Source organism: Nannospalax galili, unplaced genomic scaffold (genome assembly GCF_000622305.1).
Source record: "Nannospalax galili isolate Female #2095 unplaced genomic scaffold, S.galili_v1.0 scaffold175, whole genome shotgun sequence".
In the NCBI taxonomy this organism is placed as follows: domain Eukaryota; kingdom Metazoa; phylum Chordata; class Mammalia; order Rodentia; family Spalacidae; genus Nannospalax; species Nannospalax galili.
Genome location: NW_008336314.1, coordinates 1,482,444 through 1,488,905, shown reverse-complemented (window position 1 = coordinate 1,488,905; position 6,462 = coordinate 1,482,444). Strand labels below are relative to the sequence as shown.

General features: G+C 37.5%; 1 pseudogene; it reads right to left on the bottom strand.

Moving 5' to 3' along the window:
• Window positions 1–1,715: 1,715 nt before the first annotated feature.
• LOC103732516 lies at window positions 1,716–2,702 on the bottom strand (annotated as a pseudogene).
• Window positions 2,703–6,462: the final 3,760 nt, after the last annotated feature.

Genomic DNA, 6,462 nt, shown 5'->3' with positions numbered 1-6,462 from the left:
CTGTTGGCTTATTTCAAAAGTGGCTATACTAGTTTACACTCCCACCAAGAGTGTATCCATGTCAAAATTATCATCAATTGTATTTCTGAGGATGGCCATGCTGACTGGGGTAAGATGTCATTTTTAAGTAGTTTAAATCTGAATTTTTGTGATGCATAAGGATATTGAGTACTTTTTAAAGTATTTCTTAACCATTTGTATTTCTTCTTTCAAGAATGTTCTGTTCAGTTCCATAGCTGTTTTCAATTGGGTTGTTTAATTTCTTGATGTTTAGTTTTTTAGTTCTTTGTATAATCTTGGCACTAATCCTCTGTCAGATGAATAGCAAACATTTTTTCCCAGTCTGTGGCCTGCCTTATTTACTCTCTTCACAGTTTCTTTGCTGTACAGAAGCTTTTGGTTTCATGAGATCCCATTTGTCAATTGTTGGTCTTATTTTCTGTGCTCCTAGAGTGCCGTACAGATTACCAAGCTTTGCAAGTCACTGCTCCGGGGCTTATGGTACAAAGAGAAGGGGCAAATAATTACAGCCAGTAATAGCCAGCATAGTTTTCTACATTTATTTATTTAGTTATTATTAATTAATTAATTTATTTATTTAAAAAGTGGCACTGGGCTGGAGAAATGACTCATCAGTTAAGAACACTGGCTGCTTTTGCTGGGAACCTGGGTTTAAACTCAGCACCCACATGGTGAATAACAGCTGTCCATAACTTCAGTTCCAGGGTATCTGACACCCTCTTCTGACCTCCACAGACACTGCGTAACATGGGTGCACTTACATACCTGATGGCAATATGCTCATGCATGTAAAATAATAGAAAGTAATAAAAAATATTTTTTTCAATGGCACCAGTCAAGTGTGGTGGGGCACGTCTTTAATTCCAGCACTCAGGAAGCAGAGGCAGGTGAATCTCTGTGAGATCCAGGCTAGACTGGTCATAGCAAGTTCCAGGCCAGCTGGGGCTACAGGGAAGCCCTATCTCAATAAAACAGAAACAATGGCACCGCAGAATGAAATGCAGTTCCAAAGATGCCAGCTCTTAGGCAGCAGTGCACTATGATGTTCTCTAAGTAGGTGTCATTTGTATTCTTGGTAACAGGTGAAATTATGTGCTATGTCTCCTTCAAGTAATGGTTGAGGGAACAGAAGGCAGAGGCCTCACAGTTTCTTAATGCAAACAGCTACACAGACTAACCCTTCTCTACATTTCCTGTCCTTTTGGGATTACTAGTTGATAGGGTTTTAATTCCATAGTGTAACAATGACAAGCCATACAGTTAAGTCGATACATATACTTAGAATTTCAGCCTAAATTCGTTCTTGTACACAGTTGAATCAATGTCAAAATACAATAGATGCTAGAGAAGTTATTCAGAGTAGTTTTTTGGGTTCTGAATTTCATCTTGCACACAGAGGTCATCAAACACACAGGGCCGAGTCAGAACCTTCAAATCTGTGTTTATGCTTCATTTACCCTTTAAAACACTGCTATATTTAAATATTAAAGCACTGCTATGTTTAAATATTAAAGTCAGATAGTGAGCATACTTGATTGTAGTCCTTCACTTGGCAATGCATATAAAGAGCCAGCAGTGAGTGCTACTCCCTGTCTCTTCTAAGAGTTCTGACAGTCTGCACCACCTCTGGGATGATGTTCTCCACCATCAGAAGCTATTCCACTGTAATGACACCATCTGTTCTGTCTATCCCATCAGTCTCTTCTACTTCCTCCTCTCAGGAAGAAGCTTTTCCAAGAGAGTATATCAGGAGAATGAAGCCCATTTTAAGGAACATTTACCTTAAGTTCAAAGATTGGGCATCCTTTTCCATATAGTTGATATATACTGGCCTTCCTTTATTTAGCAAACATTTGATGTCTCTGTGCTTGAGGATCTGATCTGGATGAGAGTTGATGATTATAGTTCTGTCATTGGGAATGAATACTGGCTCCTGGAAACCACACAGTGCTTCAACCAGCTATATGCCCGCATACATGAAAAGGTCTTTTTGTTGAGTGGAAACATTATGGTCCTTCTGACCTAACACGATATTTCTTGGCTCCAAGCTTAGCTCTTGGTCTCCTTTATGGTGAATGTTATATTTGGGCAGTCATTCATACCTTTATCAATATGAACTTCTGAAATCTCTCTAACTATCTTCCATTGTAGCTTTTAGATTTATGTTTTGTAGTGATCCCTTTCCATTGCCCAGACACTCCATGAACATAGAATGAATTTGTTGAACCATTCCTGGCCCTCTCTGATGAACGGTTATTTGCATTCCACTATATTGGCACTTGGAACAGCACTCTACTGCTCCTTTCTTAACACTTTGAACTTCAGATTTGTCACAATCTACATTCTTCTGCACAGGCTGTTCTCTTGTTGCACCATCATACAATCTTCTATGGTTACACAGCTAATGCATAATAGTTTTACTTCTCTTCCTCATCCTTCCAAACTCCTCCAAAAACAATATCAAAGATAAGGGGGACCCCAAACCACCACCTGCTCACCCCCCATTAGCTGCCTGTTTTCCTTTGTTCTTGGAATCAGTGAGAACTTCATGAGCTTGAGAAATCTTATTTAAACTGGTTTCTTTCATTTGGATTCTTACCGGGGTGGTACTTCAAAGTCAGTTGCCTTTAAGCCTTTTTAAGGTCTTCCTAGGTAGAGTTGGGTTTGGCCCCCAAACACATGGTAAGTGATTCCTTTCCCCATTTTCTGAAGCCAGTGAGGGGGAATGGAAACAGGAGCACAGCAGTACACAGATCCACTGCCTTTCACTGAGCGTACTGGAAATTCCCTCCAGTTTGTTTTTGAACTGATGCTTTCTCAGTCTTTTCTTCTTCAGTCTGGCTCCAGTGTCCTCTTGCTCTGCTCTTGGACCCAGCGATGCCTCTGCAATGCCTAGGTACCACAGCATCCTACCTCACATGACCAGAAATGCTCATCATCCATCCACTGGCTTGGATACAGATCTCCGCTCACTCTTTAATTTTAGAACTTTTATTCTCATGGATGGAAACTGCCCACAGTTAGCATGCCACATACCATGAACATATTTTTTTTAATTATCTGGAAGATTAGAATGTGACCATTCCTGAAATAAGTGGCAATTTCTTGAGAAACTCTCCCCCAAAAGCAAAATACTATAACTTTTTAAAGTGTAAATTTCTAAGTGTCCAACCTGTTTGTCAATTGAAGAGCTCTTATGAATGCTATTAAATTTGTTTTATGTATCAGGGTTTATTTTCTACAGATATTTAAGAATTTTTGACATTTTAAATATAACACATTCTACTTTAAAAATAGGTTTATTGCATTTTATTTTCTTATTCTTGTGTCTGTGTATGCATATCACACCATGTGTTGAAGTCAGAGGAAAAATTTCTGGAACTTATTCTCTCTGTCTACCATGTGAGTTTTGGGAATGGAACATAGGTGGTCAGGGTTGGGTCAAGCACTTTTATCTGTTGAGCCATCTTTCTGGTCTTACTTTTTCTTTTTCTTTAAATATGTGAAAACCCAAAGCATGTCTGGGTAACTCCTCATGAACTTACTTATCACAAAAATTTTGAGAGAAAAATATTTAAAATTAAAATGCTCATGTTTTTAGTCCTCATATTCAGCTATTGTGAGTCACCCAGACAGTATTGAGTTTGTATTTTATTTAAGTTTTTGTGTAATTATAAAGGTATGCCATTTAAGGAAATAGGCTATCAATAGGAAAATAAGATCAGAATAAGCATTATCAGACAATCTGATGCTTCCATTCTTGGGAAAAATTCTGCCAGGAAGTTGCCTTAATTAGAATACTGGTATAGAGACCAGGAGCCATAAAAGAGAATACAGAATTTAACACCAGAAAATATCTATGAATGGGCAATACAAACTTTAAATAAAAATTGACTCATTAATAATCCCAGGAAGCAAATTAAAACAATGAGAACAATTTTCATTCATTTTTTTCTGTTAAAATTTGAAGATTAGTAATAGCTTCCACTAGGAAAGACAAAAGGAAGTGTTGTCCCCCTCAAACACTGACTGCATGGATATAACTGGACAGTGACTATTAGAAGAAATTTGGTAATATGTATCACAGGTTGAAGGGAAAACTCATTTAACTAAAAATTGGTGCATGCACTCAAAGAAATATATGAGAATGTTTTACATTGCTTGAAGGAGTGAAAAATCCATCTGGTCAATCAAAAAGGAAGTGATTAATAACCTAGTAGGATCTGTGTTATAGTGTAGTATACAACCTTTATGGAGAAATTTGGTAAGATTCTGTATATTAGCTTGAAAACTAACAAAGAGATAATTGATGGATAAAAAGGAATTTAGTGTCAATTGTTATGGACCACCCTATATTGCCTAGAATGATATATATTAAATGCTTAATAGTTATGATCATGGAAATGGAGTTTGGGGTAGAAGAAATGAACCACGAAGGAAAACTTTCCAAGTATATATTTTTCTGTTTTTTAAATAATAAGAGCATATCCACGTATTCCTTCTCAGTTGAAACAAATAAACAGCAACACTCCCCAAAGGGGCAGATTTTTAAATATAGCCAAGCCTTACTACTTATTAGGAACTTGGAGATTTACCTATATGAGTTATTAAAACACCCTACTTTTTTTATTCTTCAAGAGTACACATCTCTTATAAACTAACATTTAAATATTAAGAAATAGAATATTTTCCAAAATAGGGAAAATGAGAAAGCCTAAGCAAATGATGAAGGTCTATTTAGGTTTGTTGTATATAAAGGATGAGACAAAAATAATATACACATAATCTTAAAATTTCTATGGTCATAGTTTAGTCAACTAGTTTAAGGAACAAAACATAAATCTAGTCAATGTTTATCTGAGAACATTTGGGTTTTTACCCAAGCTTTATCTACATAGCACATGATAATTAAACGTATCAGACTGGTGGAACTATCTTTGTTGGATGTTTACCAGCCATACCTTGAGGCCTATACTAATGTGGTCAGAGGGACTTAAAGGTCAGTTTTTGCTCCTTGCCCTCCAAGGTCGACTAAGTTCCAGGGAACTATGAAACATCTCTCAAAAAATGTCCAGTAACTGTGGTGAGTCACTTGTTCTCTTGTTTAAGGAGGACATGGAGACCCCCATGAGATGGACTTGAACCAGTATCCAATCTACAAAGAGGAAGGTCAACTCAGAGGAAACGTTTCATACATGCTTCTAGTAAGGCCAGACATGGTCCAGCAGGACCTTTGACTTATCTTCACATAGATGGAACTGGTAAAGAAAGGAGCCAGGAGCCCCTCCCAAGCCCATGTGATCCCTGAGGAACAGATTCTCAAATGACCTTAAGTGTAAAAATTGATTTATTTGGGCCAACTGTATTGTCTTAAACACTCAAAAGGAAAGTATAAAAAAGTTATTTAGACAATTATTTCTCATTGGTGATTTTGTTCCTAACCAGAAAGTTCTGCTCAGATGTAAGATTTCAAATCTTGGTCTCCAATACTGTTGTGCCCACCTGTAGCTAAGGGAGACAACCAGAGATTGTTCTAAAATGATGGATAAATTTGTTTTCTCCCCTGATCTAGAAGCCTTTGAGAGGGAACTGACACTGATTCTAACCACTCCAATAGCTATCAAAATACCTGAAAGCAAATCATGAATCCATCATTCTTGAGTCTAGCCTTGGCAGACAAAAGTAAAATGAGGAGGAACCCAATAGAGGGATGCTTTTGGAAGCCCTTGTCAAGAAATACCAATGGACTCTCATATGAACATTTGAAAATTGCCCTGTTCTGACTTTTTTTTAGTTCCCTGTATAGAACTTGTAATGCTAAGTCCTCTTGCTGTTACTTCTCCTTCACATCTCCTATTCACATTTCAAAGACTTTCTTTTCTTCCTCGAGATAAGAGTTATACAATTTGAGAGCCTTTTAGACAGACCCACTGAAGGGGTACTGCAATTGCCTCATTCTGCATCCCTGTTCAGCATGGAAGAAGCCAGAGCGGTCTGTGTCCCTATTCTCTATGGGCAATTTGGGTAACCCCTTCAGAGGAAGGCATGATAAGAATAGGAGGTAAGAATAGGAGGTAACAAGGCAGTTAGGGTAAAAAGACCCTAAAGAGAAGTAGCCAGTTTCTTGGCTAAACGTCAAAATGTCCTTGGGATTTTTAGCAACATACTCTGTTCGAAAGGCCAAAAATGTCAAAAGTATTTGTGAGCTTTTATCTAATCCTTAAAAGACTTAAGGGTTACCTCTTCAAAGAGGGGAATGCTAGAGTACCCAAAAGCCCCATAAAAATAAATAAATGAACAAAGAAAAAAAGGAAAAGAAAAAAGTGATGGGGAGATATCGGAGGTGTTGGAAGGGAGGGAATGGGCATGGATTTGATCAAAACACCTTATACGCATGTGTGAAATTCTAGTTTTTGTAAAAGATAAAAAAAAAGTAATGGC